Genomic DNA, 18,445 nt, shown 5'->3' on the forward strand with positions numbered 1-18,445 from the left:
TATGGAGTTCAAATAAGTTCAAAAAAATGAAATCCTTTTGTAACAGACGAGTTTCCGTATGAAACCCTGATACTTCGAAAGAGATTGTCCGTTTTGTACACGAAGTGCATCCAGTTTTTGCCGTAAGCCTCTCTACTTTCTTGCACATGCTATGTGGGTGAAATGATGATACCATGCCAACTTTCAACCTTTTCAGAGTTCATTTGTAGTGCTTTTCAATTTCAGGGTCTTATAGCTGAAAAAATCAGTAAATGCATGAAAAATAACAAATGAAGTCAGAAAGGGTTGAAAATTGATGATGTGGCTTTGAATGGTGCATTTTGAACACAGAAAAACTATGGAGTTCAAATAAGTTCAAAAAAATGAAATCCTTTTGTAACAGACGAGTTTCCGTATGAAACCCTGATACTTCGAAAGAGATTGTCCGTTTTGTACACGAAGTGCATCCAGTTTTTGCCGTAAGCCTCTCTACTTTCTTGCACATGCTATGTGGGTGAAATGATGATACCATGCCAACTTTCAACCTTTTCAGAGTTCATTTGTAATGCTTTTCAATTTCAGGGTCTTATAGCTGAAAAAAATCAGTAAATGCATGAAAAATAACAAATGAAGTCAGAAAGGGTTGAAAATTGATGATGTGGCTTTGAATGGTGCATTTGAACACAGAAAAAGTATGGACTTCAAATAAGTTCAAAAAAATGAAATCCTTTTGTAACAAACGAGTTTCCGTATGAAATCCTGATATTTATAAGAGATTGTCCGTTTTGTACACGAAGTGCATCCAGTTTTTGCCGTAAGCCTCTCTACTTTATTGCACATGCTATGTGGGGGAAATGATGATACCATGCCAACTTTCAACCTTTTCAGAGTTCATTTGTAGTGCTTTTCAATTTCAAGGTCTTATAGCTGAAAAAATCAGTAAATGCATGAAAAATAACAAATGAAGTCAGAAAGGGTTGAAAATTGATGATGTGGCTTTGAATGGTGCATTTTGAACATAGAAAAACTATGGAATTCAAATAAGTTCGAAAAAATGAAATCCTTTTGTAACAGACGAGTTTCCGTATGAAACCTTGATACTTCGAAAGAGATTGTCTGTTTTGTACACGAAGTGCATCCAGTTTTTGCCGTAACACTCTCTACTTTCTTGCACATGCTATGTGGGTGAAATGATGATACCATGCCAACTTTTAACATTTTCAGAGTTCATTTGAAATGTTTTTCAATTTCAGGGTCTTATAGCTCAAAATAATCAGTAAATGCATGAAAATTTAATAGCAAAAAGAATTATCATAAAATAAAATAAATAAGTAATTTGAAACAAAATAATATAAACTTTAATAAAATATATAAGTAGAAACAAAATAAAATAAACTTTAATAACATAAATAAAATTTATGAAACTAAAATTATCAAAGTATTTTCTGTTCAAAACATTATAAGCAACCTCTAAAATTTATGAAACTAAAATTATATAAAATTGATGCAACTAAAATTATAAAAGTATTTTCTGTTCAAAATCATTAAAAGCAAAAAGAATTTTCATAAAGAACTTTGTTTGTTAGAAACTTTAATAGCAAAAAGAATTTTCATAAAATAAAATAAATAAGTAATTAGAAACAAAATAAAATAAAATAAATAAGTATTTTGTTGTAAGTAGAAACAAAACAAAAAAATAAAGCAAAAAAGAAAACAGAAAAACTGGAAAAATAAAAAATTTGCCACCTACTGGGCCACCACAGCCTGAATACGACTAGAAACCCATCCATGGGCCAGGATTCAGGCCCGCATAAGGCCCATTAGGCATAGCAGTCACAATTAGGCCCGTAAGCCTGCAATGGAGAGGAGCTTGAGAGGGGTGCGGCAGTGGGACTTATAAACCACTGCGCGCCCCTCTCAACTAGCGAGGTGGGACTAAACTTTCGACGCGGGCGCAGCAGCACAAGGCCTTTGGTCCCGGTTGGTGGCACCAACCGGTACTAAAGGGGTGCATTGGTACCGGTTCGTGGCACCAATCGGGACCAATGCCACCCCTTTAGTCCCGGTTGGTGCCACCAACCGAGACCAGAGGCCGCCGCTTCCCGCCCTTTCGGCTGCTGAAAAGAGGCCTTTGGTCCCGGTTGTTGGCACCAACCGGGACTAAAGGTCGCATTCGTCCTGGTTGCTGTCACGAACCGGGACCAATGCCCTGGGTATATAAGAAAACACTTAGCAGTTTCGACCAAATCCATCACTTCTTCCCCCGACGCCCCTGCTCCTCCTCGCCGTCGCCGCCCGACACCCCTGCTCCACCTTGCCGTCGCCGCTGCCACCGACACCGTCAGGCTGCTCGACGTCGCCGTCGCCGCCGCCACCGACGCCGTCAGGCTGCTCAACGTCGCCGCCGCCGCCGCTGACGCCCTCTGCCCCGACGACGGCGTCGACCCTCGCGCCCCTGCCGGCCCCGACGCGCCGCCCACCTGCCCCGCCGCCCCATGTGAGCACCAGCCTGCTCCCGCGCCCCTCCCCTGTCCCGCCCCCTGCGCCCCTGCCCTGCCCCGCCGGCGCCGGCCCCTCCGCCGTGCCCCTCCGCCCCTGCCGGGTGCTAGCTATTAGATTTTAGATGTTTTTTAGATGTTTTTAGATGCTATTTTTAGATGTTTTTACATGTTTTTTAGATTATTTTAGTTTATGTTTAGTTTAGTTTTAAGATTAGGAAAATTTCAGATGTATAGTTATATTTATTTAGATGTATAGTTAATTTAGATGTTGTAATTTGTTCATAAAAATTGTGCACTTTTGTATAGAAACTTTAATTTTTTCATATGTACGAAAATGTAGAATGAAAACGAAAACAAACATATACGAAAAAACAAAGGAAAAAATGAAGAAGGACCCGCGGCGAAGCAAGTCTTTTTTTAAGGTAGTTCTTTGTTAAAGTGAGGGGGACGTCCGGAGCACCCCCCGGCCCTCTCGCTCGACCAAAACTCTCGAGGACACCCAAACCCTAGAAAAAAACAATGTCGGTCTCCTACCCCCTCCCGCCGCGCCCCTACCCGATCGATAAACTCTCTTGAGGCCACCCAAATTTACCAAGTTAAAAGAGCATTGTCGTCAAGGCCACCCCGAACCCTTGAAGCGTTGTTGAGGCCACCCCAAACCCTTGAAGCGTTGCCGAGGCCACCCCAAACCCTAGAGAAGCGTCGACGCCAGGCCACTAATATGATTCCTTATTGTGCTTAGCTAGCTAGTTCAACGTTTGCCACTAATATATCCATCTGTCATGTTTGAATAATAATTGCCATGTTGTAAATATTTGCAGAAACTATGGATCCGCACCCCCGAGACGAAGCAAAAGAAGCGGTGTTGGGGGAGATAATCGCACACGGAAGTGATGCCGTCTTGTCGTTTCTCAACGACACATGCACCGATGGTCTGGAAAGACAGGATGAAGAAGCAGGCTACGACGATGATCAAACAATGGAGGAGGAAGGACACCGTGATGACGGCTCCGGTGACCGAATGGAGGGGGAAGGACACCGTGATGACGGCTCCGGTGACCGAATGGAGGGGGAAGGACACCGTGATGACGGCTCCGGTGACCGAACGGAGTCCGGCCAGGTATATATATTAATTAATTAAGCATGTGCTGACTATAGCTAATTGATGCATTAATTGTTTTTGGTATGTACACATATTAACTCTCTTCTTTTTCTTCTTTTCTAGCCCTCCGGATCGAGCAACACTTCGGTAACGAGACGAGGCCCGAAGAGAAAGTTGCGCGCGGATGAAAGGTACACGATCATCGAAATTGATCGCGCTGGCCAACCGATTGAACCCCTCCGGACCAAGCAAAAATTTAATGCTCAGTGCGGGGTTCTAGTTAGGGACATGATCCCGATCAGCATCGAGCAATGGTTGAAGCCTAAGGACAAAGACTCTCAGGTGTCTTATGTCAGCGATAGGCAGAAAGCTGATCTTTGGACCGCGCTGCAGGAAAATTTCACCTTCCCGCCAGAGGAGGATCCGGAGAATCCAGTTAAAAAGCCAATGATCAAGGCTTATGCTCTTAAGAAGATGGCTGAGCTATTCAGGAGGTGGAAGAATGAGCTGAAATCATCGTTTGTCGACCAAGACAAGACTCCAGAATTCATCGGCCGATTTGAGAAGATCAAAGATCAGTGGCCCGCATTTGTCACCAAAAAGAAATCTGAGAGAGCAGCGAAGATGTCAGCGACAAACAAGAAAAATGCTGCAAAGAAGAAGCATCACCATCGCACGGGGTCAGGTGGCTACCTGAAAGCCCGGCCGTTGTGGGACAAGGCTGAGAATGACCTCATTGATAAAGGGATCGAACCAGAGACGCGACGCTGGCCAGACCGTTGCAGGACTTGGTTCTTCGGGGTTGGGGGAAAATTGGACCCTGTAACAGGGAAGTGCGTTTGGACCAACGAGCAGCTGAACACACCCATCGAGAAGCTTCAGGAGTATATCGAAAAGGCGCAGCAAGGGACGTTCGTTCCGGACAGAGAGAACGACGAGCTCACAGAGGCCCTCGGGAATCCTGAGCACCCCGGACGGACACGAGGCACGCCAGGCTCCCTTTCGTGGAAGGCTGGATTTCCCGACGCAGGCGGTTACAAACGCCGGGAGAGGAAGAAGAAAAAGGAGTTGACCCAACTACAGGCGCTGCACGCAAGGGTACAAGCGCTAGAGGAACGAGAGGCAGTTAGCAGCATGCGACCTGCCGAAGCTACACCCGAAGCTACCCCGCCATCTCAGCGGAGGAGCAGCGTGGCTTCCACGGAGCTGCTTCAGGAGCCTGTCTTCACGGCTCCTGCTAGCTATCCCGTAGATGCTATCACGGAGTCTCAGCATTGCCACCTTATGACGAAGTGGATGGAATTGAAAGTCAAGGCGGCTGTTGACTCTGTTGCACCTCCTGAACCTGGCGCAACTTTTCACTGCCGGCCAATTCCAGAAGGATATGCTAGGGTGATGGTGGATGAAATCACAGAAGGATTTGAGGACCTCCAGCTTGACCACCCTACGGGTGATGGGGAGACTCGGCTGGGTTCTTGTCTGAAGACTCCATGCATATGGCGGAAGGAGCTCATCAACCTTCCGAACTGGACGCCTCCGCCTCCTCCTCCTCCTCCTCCGGCGAGTCAGGGCACTCCGCCTCCTCCACCGCCTCCTCCTCCGGCGAGTGACGATCAGGGCACTCAACCTCCTTCTCCGGCGCGTGGCGGCACTCCGCCTCCTTCTCCGCCTGCGCCGGCGCGCCCGAGCAGCCACCAGCCTCCTCCTTCTCCGCCTCGCCAGCAAGGGCGGAAGAGACCCGCCGCCGCCCCGGCTGCTTCGGCGCGTCGTAGTCCTTCTCCTCCGCCTCGTAAGCAAGCACGAAAGAAGACAGTCGCAGCCGCTCCGTCTGCTCCGGCGTCTAGCAGTACAGCTAGAGGCGGGAGGCAATACAGATACGGTTCACCTCTCAAGCCTCTAGAAAAGTTGCCGTACGAGATGACCGTGGAAGAAAACAAGAAGATTGTGCAAAAAGAAGTGAAGGACTTCTTTGAAGGGGCGAAAGCAGAGAGACATCCACCTCCGGAGGAGAAGGTAGATCCGGTGAAAGCAAAGCGCACTATGCTGCCCTGAGGAAACCACCAAAGTCTCCGCCGAAAACCAACTATGAGCGTTACTGAAAAGGTATATCTCGAAGCGGAGCGGTCGGGAAGTACTGTCAGTGATCAAAGGTTAAAAGAACGACGAGTAGCTGGGAAAAAAATTGCCCAGCTCGGCGAACAAGCGAACCAATCGTGCCCCCCGCTCAATGTGTCTAGCGACATCGTCGCTAATGCTCCGGGGATGGTACCCGGTTATAACAATCTTGGAGATTACCTGCCCGACGATGTACATTGTGATTTCTTGGAGGTGGATGAACACAGATACGAGTACGGGAAGCCTCTCGTCAAAGATGAAAAATCTCTAACAACGATGATGCGAAGATTCCATGATCGGTACATGAAAACCTGCAGAGAGTCTGGGGGGACGGATACTTTGTATCTGAGAGTTAAAGAGGAGCACGACCTCGTCGGAATTGATCTGTTGTGTGTTCCATTTGAGGTGTTCTTCCAGTTCTTCAATCAAAAGGCCCTCGATAAATTAACGGTCACTTGCTACTGTCTGTAAGTACTACTTCTGTCATTAAGTCTCTATATATAGCTCAGCTCTTTCATTGCATGTATTTATAATTATCCTCACTATATTATGCAGACTGAAGATCGTCGAGTGCAGAAAAGCAGAAATGTATGATATTGGGTTCATTAACACAAGTCTCATAGATGAATTTCAGGTTAAAAAGAGCGCCAAAGATGCCGAGGCCAACTTGCTCAAATCATTGATAATAAATCAAAACAAAGATTTAATACTCTTTCCTTACAACTTCGAGTGAGTGATACTGTCGTGTGCATATTCGGTTTCCCTTATTACTCGAGCGAGGTTATAGTAATGTAATTGATGAGTTATGCATGCGTGCGCAGCTTCCACTATATTCTCCTGGATATTAAGCTTGAGCGGTGACTAGTAACCGTCTTAGACTCGAGACGAAAAGATCCCGGGACCTATGCGGACATGACTAAAATTCTCAACAAGTAAGTTCAATCGATCATTATCGCACCATATCGGCAACTTTTTGTTCATTTCCTGATATCTCAAGTAATAATTATTTTCTTTGTCTTGCAGCGTTTGGAAACAGTTCACCGCAGAAGCTCCGGGACTGCCGAAGGAGCTGCGATATACATACCAGAAAGTAAGTACTACTAGATAGCTAGTTGCGCGCATCTCCCGTTGATTCTAGCTACTTTCATCAATGCCATTTATAATGCTTCATTATCAGTTTGATTGACCTCTATTTATCGTAAAGTGCTTGTGGCAGGAACAAGGGAATGATTACTGTGGATACTACGTGTGCGAGTTCATCTACAACGCGACTTGCAAAGATAAGCGGGGCTACTCTAAAAGACAATATGAAGTGCGTAAGCAATAATATTCACAATTTCATTTTATTACACCATCATTTCTGTTGAGTTTCATTCATATATATGTATTAACCCCCTTCTCCAAATTAGACGTGGCAGATGCGGAATGAACTCCTACCACAAGATCGCATGAAAGCAATTCAAGAGGAATTGGCGGGATTCTTTCTTGACCACGTCATCAATAAAGCCGGAGAATACCATGTGGAAATTGAGTTCAAATGGTAGGGGATTGTACCAGATCTTACATATTGTATATGTATGTAGCCAGTAGCGTCGGATAGATAATACGAAAACTTGTTGTTCGACCAATCTCTCGGAGAAGGAGAGGTCGATCACTTCCCTCGGTATGCATGACGAACTTCTGTACTTAATGGTTTCCTTCATTTTCTTACTAGCTAGCGTGTCGAGGGCCTCTCTATACGTATAGTACGTAGCGTCGACCAAGCACAGAGATAAGAGAGGACACTTCTCTCTATTAATTAATTAGCTACCTAACACAATATATGAAACTGTTGGGGAACGCAGTAATTTCAAAAAAAAATCTACGCACACGCAGGATCATGGTGATGCATAGCAACGAGAGGGGAGAGTGTTGTCCACGTACCCTCGTAGACCGAAAGCGGAAGCGTTAGCACAACGCGGTTAATGTAGTTGTACGTCTTCACGATCCGACCGATCAAGTACCGAACGCACGGCACCTCCGAGCTCTGCACACGTTCAACTCGATGACGTCCCTCGAACTCCGATCCAGCCGAGTGTGGAGGGAGAGTTTCGTCAGCACGACGGCGTGGTGACGATGATGATGTTCTACCGACGCAGGGCTTCGCCTAAGCACCGCTACGATATAATCTAGGTGGATTATGGTGGAGGGGGGCACCGCACACGGCTAAGAGATCAAGAGATCAATTGTTGTCTCCATGGGGTGCCCCCCTCCCCGTATATAAAGGAGTGGAGGAGGGGGAGGGCTGGCCCTCTCTATGGCGCGCCCTAGGAGGAGTCCTACTCCCACCGGGAGTAGGATTCCCCCCTTCCAAGTAGTAAGAGTAGTAGTCAAGGAAAGGGAAGAGGGAAGAGAAGGAAGGAGGGGGCGTCGCCTCTCCCCCTAGTCCAATTCGGACTAGTCAATGGGGGGCGCAGCCTGCCTCTCCCTCTCCCCTAAAGCCCAATAAGGCCCATATACTTCTTCCCCCGTATTCCCGTAACTCCCCGGTACTCCGAAAAATACCTGAATCACTCGGAACATTTCCGATGTCCGAATATAGTCGTCCAATATATCGATCTTTACGTCTCGACCATTTCGAGACTCCTTGTCATGTCCCCGATCTCATCCGGGACTCCGAACTACCTTCGGTACATCAAAACACATAAACTCATAATATAACCATCATCGAACTTTAAGCGTGCGGACCCTACGGGTTCGAGAACAATGTAGACATGACCGAGACACGTCTCCGGTCAATAACCAATAGCGGAACCTGGATGCTCATATTGGCTCCCACATGTTCTACGAAGATCTTTATCGGTCAAACTGCATAACAACATACGTTGTTCCCTTTGTCATCGGTATGTTACTTGCCCAAGATTCGATCGTCGCTAGCTCAATACCTAGTTCAATCTCCTTACCGGCAAGTCTCTTTACTCGTTCCGTAATACATCATCCCGCAACTAACTCATTAGTTACAATGCTTACAAGGCTTATAGTGATGTGCATTACTGAGTGGGCCCAGAGATACCTCTCCGACAATCGGAGTGACAAATCCTAATCTCGAAATACGCCAACCCAACAAGTACCTTTGGAAGCACCTGTAGAGCACCTTTATAATCACCCAGTTACGTTGTGACGTTTGGTAGCACACAAAGTGTTCCTCCGGTAAACGGGAGTTGCATAATCTCATAGTCATAGGAACATGTATAAGTCATGAAGAAAGCAGTAGCAACATACTAAACGATCGAGTGCTAAGCTAACGAATGGGTCAAGTCAATCACATCATTATCCTAATGATGTGATCCCGTTAATCAAATAACAACTCTTTGTCCATGGTTAGGAAACATAACCATCTTTGATTAACGAGCTAGTCAAGTAGAGGCATACTAGTGACACTCTGTTTGTCTATGTATTCACACAAGTATTATGTTTCCGGTTAATACAATTCTAGCATGAATAATAAACATTTATCATGAAATAAGGAAATAAATAATAACTTTATTATTGCCTCTAGGGCATATTTCCTTCAGAAACACCTTAATTAACCATACAAAACCCCCCAAATCCACCCCCCCCCCTTCAGGAAAAAAAACAAAAACCCTAGCCCCTGAATAGCTGACGCGTGGATGCCTATTGGTCCCGGTTGGTGCCACCAACCGGGACTAAAGGGCCTTCTGCCTGGGCTCGCAGTACCGGCCACGTGGAGGCCCATCTGTTCCGGTTCGTGTAAGAACCGGGACTAAAGGCCTAGGCATTAGTAACGACCCTTTAGTCCCGATTCCCCAACCGGGACAGATGGGCCTTATGAACCGGGACAAATGACCCTTTTTCTACTAGTGTTTCATTGCAGTCTTGTATGCATAAATTGCCCGCAGACCCCGCCGTCTGTGGTTTACGGTGGCCGGAGGAATGGCCATTGAGGGTGGAAAGTCCTCCTTACTGGCTGAAAAGCTCTGAGACTGGAGTATATGGAAACCCGCCCCTGAGGATTTTCAAGCGGAGTATGAGCACTGGAAGTGGGTGTAAGCAATTCTTATATGGAAGGCCTGGGTATTGATTGGTTTGCTGTCAGAAATGTCATGGACATGAAAGCTGTGTACGGAGGGTAAGAACTAATAACACAGCATGAATAATAAACATTTATCATGAAATAAGGAAATAAATAATAACTTTATTATTGCCTCTAGGGCATATTTCCTTCAGTCTCCCACTTGCACTAGAGTCAATAATCTAGATCATATCGCCATGTGATTTAACATCAATAGTTCACATCACCATGTGATTAACACCCATAGTTTACATCGTCATGTGACCAACACCCAAAGGGTTTACTAGAGTCAATAATCTAGTTCACATCGCTATGTGATTAACACCCAAAGAGTACTAAGGTGTGATCATGTTTTGCTTGTGAGAGAAGTTTAGTCAACAGGTCTGCCATATTCAGATCCGTATGTATTTTGCAAATTTCTATGTCTACAATACTCTGCACGGAGCTACTTTAGCTAATTGCTCTCACTTTCAATATGTATCCAGATGAAGACTTAGACTCATCTGGATCAGTGCCAAAACTTGTATCGACGTAACCCTTTTACGACGAACCTTTTGTCACCTCCATAATCGAGAAACATATCCTTATTCCACTAAGGATAATTTTGACCGCTGTCCAGTGATCTACTCCTAGATCACAATTGTACTCCCTTGCCAAAATCAGTGTAGGGTATAGAATAGATCTGGTACATAGCATGGCATACTTTATAGAACCTATGGCTGAGGCATAGGGAATGACTTTCATTCTCTTTTTATATTCTGCCGTGGTCGGGCTTTGAGTCTTACTCAATTTCACACCTTGTAACACAGGCAAGAACTCTTTCTTTGACTGTTCCATTTTGAACTACTTCAAAATCTTGTCAAGGTATGTACTCATTGAAAAAACTTATCAAGCGTTTTGATCTATCTCTATAGATCTTGATGCTCAATATGTAAGCAGCTTCACCGAGGTCTTTCTTTGAAAAACTCCTTTTAAACACTCCTTTATGCTTTGTAGAATAATTCTACATTATTTCCGATCAACAATATGTCATTCACATATACTTATCAGAAATGTTGTAGTGCTCCCACTCACTTTCTTGTAAATACAGGCTTCACCGCAAGTCTGTATAAAACTATATGCTTTGATCAACTCATCAAAGTGTATATTCTAACTCCGAGATGCTTGCACCAGTACATAGATGGATCGCTGGAGCTTGCACATTTTGTTAACACCTTTAGGATCGACAAAACCTTCTGGTTGCATCATATACAACTCTTCTTTAATAAATCCATTAAGGAATGCAGTTTTGTTTATCCTTTTGCCAGATTTCATAAAATGCGGCAATTGCTAACATGATTCGGACAGACTTAAGCATAGATACGAGTGAGAAACTCTCATCGTAGTCAACACCTTGAACTTGTCGAAAACCTTTTGCGACAATTCTAGCTTTGTAGATAGTAACACTACTATCAGCGTCCGTCTTCCTCTTGAAGATCCATTTAATCTCAATGGCTCACCGATCATTTGGGCAAGTCAATCAAAGTCCATACTTTGTTCTCATACATGGATCCCATCTCAGATTTCATGGCCTCAAACCATTTCGCGGAATCTGGGCTCATCATTGCTTCCTCATAGTTCGTAGGTTCGTCATGGTCAAGTAACATGACCTCCAGAATAGGATTACCGTACCACTCTGGTGCGGATCTCACTCTGGTTGACCTACGAGGTTCGGTAGTAACTTGATCTGAAGTTATATGATCATCATCATTAGCTTCCTCACTAATTGGTGTAGGAGTCACAGGAACAGATTTCTGTGATGAACTACTTTCCAACAAGGGAGCAGGTACAGTTACCTCATCAAGTTCTACTTTCCTCCCACTCACTTCTTTCAAGAGAAACTCCTTCTCTAGAAAGGATCCATTCTTAGCAACGAATATCTTGCCTTCGGATCTGTGATAGAAGGTGTACCCAACAGTAACTTTTGGGTATCCTATGAATACGCACTTTTCCGATTTGGGTTTGAGCTTATCAGGATGAAACTTTTTCACATAAGCATCACAACCCCAAACTTTAAGAAACGACAGCTTAGGTTTCTTGCCAAACCATAGTTCATACGGTGTCGTCTCAACGGATTAGACGGTAACCTATTTAATGTGAATGCAGCTGTCTCTAATGCATAACCCCAGAACGATAATGGTAAATCGATAAGAGACATCATAGATTGCACTATATCCAATAAAGTACGGTTATGACGTTCGGACACACCATTATGCTGGGTGTTCCAGGTGGCACGAATTTGTGAAACTATTCCACATTGTTTTAATTGAAGACCAAACTCGTAACTCAAATATTTGTCTCCATGATCAGATCGTAAAAACTTTATTTTCTTGTCACGATGATTTTCCACTTCACTCTGAAATTCTTTGAACTTTTCAAATGTTTCAGACTTATGTTTCATCAATTAGATATACCCATATCTGCTCAAATCATCTGTGAAGGTCAGAAAATAACGATACCCGCCGCGAGCCTCAACACTTCATCGGATTGCATACATCAGTATGTATTATTTCCAATAAGCCAGTTGCTTGCTCCATTGTTCCGGAGAATGGAGTTTTAGTCATCTTGCCCATAAGGCATGGTTCGCAAGCATCAAGTGATTCATAATCAAGTGATTCCAAAATCCCATCAGCATGGAGTTTCTTCATGCGCTTTACACCAATATGACCTAAACGGCAGTGCCACAAATAAGTTGCACTATCATTATTAACTTTGCATCTTTTGGCTTCAATATTATGAATATGTGTATCACTACGATCGAGATCCAACAAACCATTTTCGTTGGTGTGTATGACCATAGAAGGTTTTTATTCATGTAAACAGAACAACAATTGTTCTCTAACTTAAATGAATAACCGTATTGCAATAAACATGATCAAATCATATTCATGATCAACGCAAACACCAAATAACACTTATTTAGGTTCAATACTAATCCCGAAAGTATAGGGAGCGTGCGATGATGATCATATCAATCTTGGAACCACTTCCAACACACATCGTCACTTCACCCTTAACTAGTCTCTGTTCATTCTGCAACTCCTGTTTCGAGTTACTACTCTTAGTAACTGAACCAGTATCAAATAACGAGGGGTTGCTACGAACACTAGTAAAATACACATCAATAATCTGTATATCAAATATACCTTTGTTCACTTTGCCATCCTTCTTATCCGCCAAATACTTGGGGCAGTTCCGCTTCCAGTGACCAGTTCCTTTGCAGTAGAAGCACTCAGTCTCAGGCTTAGGTCCAGACTTGGGCTTCTTCACTTGAGTAGCAACTCGCTTGCCGTTCTTCTTGAAGTTCCCCTTCTTCCCTTTGCCCTTTTCTTGAAACTAGTGGTCTTGTCAACCATCAACACTTGATGTTTTTCTTGATTTCTACCTTCGTCGATTTCAGCATCACGAAGAGCTTGGGAATCACTTCCGTTATCCCTTGCATATTATTGTTCATCACGAAGTTCTAGTAACTTGGTGATAGTGACTAGAGAACTCTGCCAATCACTATCTTATCTGGAAGATTAACTCCCACTTGATTTAGGTGATTGTAGTACTCAGAACATTCTGAGCACATGCTCACTAGCTGAGCAATTCTCCTCCATCTTGTAGGCAAAGTACTGTCAGAGGTCTCATACCTCTCGACACGGGCATGAGTATGAAATACCAATTTCAACTCTTAGAACATTTTATATGCTCTGTGGCGTTCAAAACATTTTTTAAGTCCCGGTTCTAAGCCGTAAAGCATGGTGCACTAAACTATCAAAGTAGTCATCATACCGGGCTTTTGTCAAACGTTCATAATGTCTGCATCTGCTCCTGCAATAGGTCTGTCACCTAGCGGTGCATCAAGGACATAATATTTCTGTGCAGCAATGAGGTTAATCCTCAGATCATGGACCAAGTCCGCATCATTGCTACTAACATCTTTCAACTTAGTTTTCTCTAGGAACATATCAAAATGAAACAGGGGAGCAAAACGCTAGCTATTGATCTACAACATAGAGATGCTAATACTACCAGGACTAAGTTCATGATAAATTTAAGTTCAATTAATCATATTACTTAAGAACTCCCACTTAGATAGACATCCCTCTAATCCTCTAAGTGATCACGTGATCCATATCAACTAAACCATGTCCGATCATCACGTGAGATGGAGTAGTTTCAACGGTGAACATCACTATGTTGATCATATCTACTATATGATTCACGCTCGACCTTTCGGTCTCCGTGTTCCGAGGCCATATCTGTTGTATGCTAGGCTCGTCAAGCTTAACCTGAGTATTCCGCGTGTGTAACTGTTTTGCACCAGTTGTATTTGAACGTAGAGCCTATCACACCCGATCATCACGTGGTGTCTCAGCACGAAGAACTTTCGCAACGGTGCATACTCAGGGAGAACACTTATACTTTGATAATTTAGTGAGGGATCATCTTATAATGCTACCGTCAATCAAAGCAAGATAAGATGCATAAAAGATAAACATCACATGCAATCAATATAAGTGATATGATATGGCCATCATCATCTTGTGCTTGTGATCTCCATCTCCGAAGCACCGTCATGATCACCATCGTCACCGGCGCGACACCTTGATCTTCGTCGTAGCATTGTTGTCGTCTCGCCAATCTTATGCTACTACGACTATCGCTACCGCTTAGTGATAAAGTAAAGCATTACAGGGTGATTGCATTGCATACAATAAAGCGACAACAATATGGCTCCTGCCAGTTGCCGATAACTCGGTTACAAAACATGATCATCTCATACAATAAAATTTAGCATCATGTCTTTGACCATATCACATTACAACATGCCCTGCAAAAACAAGTTAGACGTCCTCTACTTTGTTGTTGCAAATTTTACGTGGCTGCTACGGGCTTAGCAAGAACCGTTCTTACCTACGCATCAAAACGACAACGATAGTTTGTCAAGTTGGTGCTGTTTTAACCTTCGCAAGCACCGGGCGTAGCCACACTCGGTTCAACTAAAGTTGGAGAAACTGACACCCGCCAGCCACCTTTGTGCAAAGCACGTCGGTAGAACCAGTCTCGCGTAAGCGTACGCGTAATGTCGGTCCGGGCCGCTTCATCCAACAATATCGCCGAACCAAAGTATGACATGCTGGTAAGCAGTATGACTTATATCGCCCACAACTCACTTGTGTTCTACTCGTGCATATAACATCAACGCATAAAACCTGGCTCGGATGCCACTGTTGGGGAACACAGTAATTTCAAAAAAATTCCTACGCACACGCAGGATCATGGTGATGCATAGCAACGAGAGGGGAGAATGTTGTCCACGTACCCTCGTAGACCGAAAGCGGAAGCGTTAGCACAACGCGGTTGATGTAGTCGTACGTCTTCACGATCTGACCGATCAAGTACCAAACGCACGGCACCTCCGAGTTCTGCACACGTTCAACTCGATGACGTCCCTCGAACTCCGATCCAGCCGAGTGTTGAGGGAGAGTTTCGTCAGCACGACGGCGTGGTGACGATGATGATGTTCTACCGATGCAGGGGCTTCGCCTAAGCACCGCTATGATATAATCGAGGTGGATTATGGTGGAGGGGGGCACCGCACACGGCTAAGAGATCAAGAGATTAATTGTTGTCTCCAAGGGGTGCCCCCCTCCCCGTATATAAAGGAGTGGAGGAGGGGGAGGGCCGGCCCTCTCTATGGCGCGCCCTAGGAGGAGTCCTACTCCCACCGGGAGTAGGATTCCCCCCTTCCAAGTAGTAGGAGTAGGAGTCAAGGAAAGGGAAGAGGGAAGAGAAGGAAGGAGGGGGCGCCGCCCCTCCCCCTAGTCCAATTCGGACTAATCAATGGGGGGGGCGGCCTGCCTCTCCCCTAAAGCCCAATAAGGCCCATATACTTCTTCCCCCGTATTCCCGTAACTCCCCGGTACTCCGAAAAATACCCGAACCACTCGGAACCTTTCCGATGTCCGAATATAGTCGTCCAATATATCGATCTTTACGTCTCGACCATTTCGAGACTCCTCGTCATGTCCCCGATATCATCCGGGACTCCGAACTACCTTCGGTACATCAAAACACATAAACTCATAATATAACCGTCATCGAACTTTAAGCGTGCGGACCCTACGGGTTCGAGAACAATGTAGACATGACCGAGACACGTCTCTGGTTAATAACCAATAGCGGAACCTGGATGCTCATATTGGCTCCCACATATTCTACGAAGATCTTTATCGGTCAAACCGCATAACAACATACGTTGTTCCCTTTGTCATCGGTATGTTATTTGCCCGGGATTCGATCGTCGGTATCTCAATACCTAGTTCAATCTCGTTACCGACAAGTCTCTTTACTCGTTCCGTAATACATCATCCTGCAACTAACTCATTAGTTACAATGCTTGCAAGGCTTATAGTGATGTGCATTACTGAGTGGGCCCAGAGATACCTCTCCGACAATCGGAGTGACAAATCCTAATCTCAAAATACGCCAACCCAACAAGTACCTTTGGAAGCACCTGTAGAGCACCTTTATAATCACCCAGTTACATTGTGACGTTTGGTAGCACACAAAGTGTTTCTCCCGTAAACGGGAGTTGCATAATCTCATAGTCATAGGAACATGTATAAGTCATGAAGAAAGCAGTAGCAACATACTAAACGATCGAGTGCTAAGCTAACGGAATGGGTCAAGTCAATCACATCATTCTCCTAATGATGTGATCCCGTTAATCAAATAACAACTCTTTGTCCATGGTTAGGAAATATAACCATCTTTGATTAACGAGCTAGTCAAGTAGAGGCATACTAGTGACACTTTGTTTGTCTATGTATTCACACAAGTATTATGTTTCCGGTTAATACAATTCTAGCATGAATAATAAACATTTATCATGAAATAAGGAAATAAATAATAACTTTATTATTGCCTCTAGGGCATATTTCCTTCAGAAACACCTTAATTAACCATACAAAACCCCCCAAATCCAACCCCCCCCTTTCAGGAAAAAAAACAAAAACCCTAGCCCCTGAATAGCTGACGCGTGGATGCCTATTGGTCCCGGTTGGTGCCACCAACCGGGACTAAAGGGCCTCCTGCCTGGGCTCGCAGCACCGGCCACGTGGAGGCCCATCTGTTCCGGTTCGTGTAAGAACCGGGACTAAAGGCCTAGGCATTAGTAACGACCCTTTAGTCCCGATTCCCCAACCGGGACAGATGGGCCTTATGAACCGGGACAAATGGCCCTTTTTCTACTAGTGTTTCATTGCAGTCTTGTATGCATAAATTGCCCGCAGACCCCGCCGTCTGTGGTTTACGGTGGCTGGAGGAATGGCCATTGAGGGTGGAAAGTCCTCCTTACTGGCTGAAAAGCTCTGAGACTGGAGTATATGGAAACCTGCCCCTGAGGATTTTCAAGCGGAGTATGAGCACTGGAAGTGGGTGATAAGCAATTCTTATATGGAAGGCCTGGGTATTGATTGGTCTGCTGTCAGAAATGTCATGGACATGAAAGCTGTGTACGGAGGGTAAGAACTAATAACATAGCATGTCATCATTGTTCTTTTTCTTAGCACTGTAAAGGAATACTTCTGCCATCCAGTCTGCAGTTTTCTTCCACTGCAATTTATGTTAGCAGCATTGACATCAACTGTTCTTTGCAAGTCTTGGAGCAGGAAAATGCAGCGTACTGCACTACGTGATATTAATCCGTGTCATCCCCTTCCTGTTGTAGGTTTGCAGCAGCTTTGCAGGACATGAAGGTGTGGGTCATGAATGTAGTTCCAATCGACTCACCTGACACGCTCCAATCATATACGAGTGCGGGCTGTTTGGACTCTACCATGACTAGTACGAGTCGTTTAGCACCTACTCCCTCCGTTCGGAATTACTTGTCACAAAAATGGATGTATCTACAACTAAAATACATCTAGATACAACCATTTCTTAGACGAGTAATTTCGAACTGAGGGAGTACCTGAGAAGCTACGATATTGTCTACGGGAACCATCTCTTCTCGAAGATTAAGAAGAGGTAATGGTCTTTTCACTAGGGAAACCGACATGGCATGAAAACCACCATGACTGATCAAATGATGTTTAACCTGCTAAATTTATGCATGAAAAAAACATGTTGTTATGGTTGTTGATAGAACAAGAGTTGAAGTCTGACTCGAGTGCTGAATGATGTTGCTGTAGGTGTGAACTGTTGGGTGTGATTGTGGAGGTGGACCGGGTAGTGAGGCTGATCGTCAGGGACAGATATGGAAACGATACGCGAGGTGGAGTCAATCGTCAAGTCGCTGCACTGGGAGGTCCGACTGTCGTTTGTGCAGAAGACCATGTGGCGACCAAATACTTCTTGGAGTTGATCGGAGCTAAAAAAGGGGGATCTGGATGAACCGTGCATCCATTGATATAGACACTGTGTTTGTGTAGCATATCATAGAATGAGATGATATTGTTACTGTCAATTTTGTTCTTAAATTAGCAGAGCAGGCTAGGCATTGTATGTGATGTGATGTATGTATGCAATGCATGATGATTATTGTTCATGTTGTTACGGGTGAGTAGGCTCTGCAAGATTGAGCCTAACATACATACATAGCTGGTAATAAGATGAACAAAGTCGCTGATGAGGTGCATGCATTTA

The 18,445-nt window shown here is 44.6% G+C and overlaps 1 pseudogene; it reads left to right on the plus strand.

The window, feature by feature from the left end:
• LOC123055796 (probable methyltransferase PMT26) overlaps nucleotides 1-18,164 on the plus strand; it is a 33,765-nt pseudogene extending 15,601 nt beyond the window's left edge.
• Nucleotides 18,165-18,445: the final 281 nt, after the last annotated feature.

The sequence above is a fragment of the Triticum aestivum genome, chromosome 2D, assembly GCF_018294505.1.
Source record: "Triticum aestivum cultivar Chinese Spring chromosome 2D, IWGSC CS RefSeq v2.1, whole genome shotgun sequence".
Lineage (NCBI taxonomy): Eukaryota > Viridiplantae > Streptophyta > Magnoliopsida > Poales > Poaceae > Triticum > Triticum aestivum.